Here is a 1,307-nt window from a genome sequence, read left to right as displayed (position 1 = left end):
CATGCGCAGTGGCCCCTGTCTGCTGGCCTCCCGATTGCTGGCCAGACCCGTGATCCCCGCATTGCCAACCATGCAACTTCCCCCCATGGACTGATTGCTGGCCCCCCCCCAAACATGCCCGGGACCAGCCTTGATCTCTCCCCGCTCCCTGGGCTGCCTCGATCTCCCACCCAACCACCATCCCCCAATTTCCCATATCGTCCCGAAGGCCGGCCCCCCACTGCAGTGCCAACCCCCAGCAGCCCCGACCGCTCCCCCCCGCCCCCGAACAAGCTGACCCACCCCCAAGCTGATGGCCAGCCCCAATCACTGGCCTCCCTCCCACCCACACCGATCCTGACTGCGGAGTGGCAATGGGCCCACCCCCACCGATTGCCCAATCAAGGCCCTCCTCCTCATTTGGCCCAGCCCCCATTAGACCCTACCCTCTTGGCATTGCCCCATGCCCAGTGGGCAATTCCAAGGTGCCCCCTGGGAATTGGCACTTTGCACCCTGGGCAATGCCAGTGGACCCAGGCTGGCACTGCCATGGTGCCAATGCCCATGAAGCACTCCCTCTCCGGCACGGGACTCTCTGGGGACTTTGATTGCCACTCCTTCATTCCAGCAGGGTCAGTCCGCCAGCTTCCTGCAAGTGGAGAGCTGCTGTAAACTCCGCTGGAGTGAAACACCAGTGGTGAGATTGTTGTTGGTGCAGGCACGACGGGCCAAATGGACTCCTTCAATGATGCTGCTACAGCAGGGCAAGCCCACTCTGAAGAATGAAGAAATTAGAAAACAGAACCAAAAGCAAAAAGCACCTCTACGCCGAACTCCCACTCTGTCCCAAATCCCCTTACCCAAACTCACTCTGGCTGTATCTCACTCAGGATGAGGTCTATTCCACTGCTTGTGCACAAAGCTCACTGATCTTTGTGTGACTTTGGAACTCTCTCTCAGAAGGAGGTGGAAGCGGGATCATTGAGTATTGTTAAGGCTGGCAGATCAATTCTTGTTAGGCAAGGGAATCGAAGGTTCTGGGTTTCGATAGGGAAAGAGGAACTCAACACAAACAGATCAGCCATAATTTTATTGAATGGTGGAGCAGGCTCAAGGGGCTGAATGGCCTACTTCTGCTGCTATTCGTATATTCAGATGAAGTGACCAGATCTTGTTGTGCTAATCACATTAGTAAATTTGCTGTCCATTGAATAGGAATTCACTCATAAACTACAATATTAAATCAGTTCACCAGATCTGTATTAGTTTATTTATTAATGTTTTAAGCTATCTTGCTTTCTGTTGCATTTCTTAGCAAAACGAATGAT

The sequence above is a fragment of the Mustelus asterias genome, chromosome 8, assembly GCF_964213995.1.
Source record: "Mustelus asterias chromosome 8, sMusAst1.hap1.1, whole genome shotgun sequence".
In the NCBI taxonomy this organism is placed as follows: Eukaryota; Metazoa; Chordata; class Chondrichthyes; order Carcharhiniformes; family Triakidae; genus Mustelus; species Mustelus asterias.
This window is presented reverse-complemented; position numbering follows the sequence as displayed.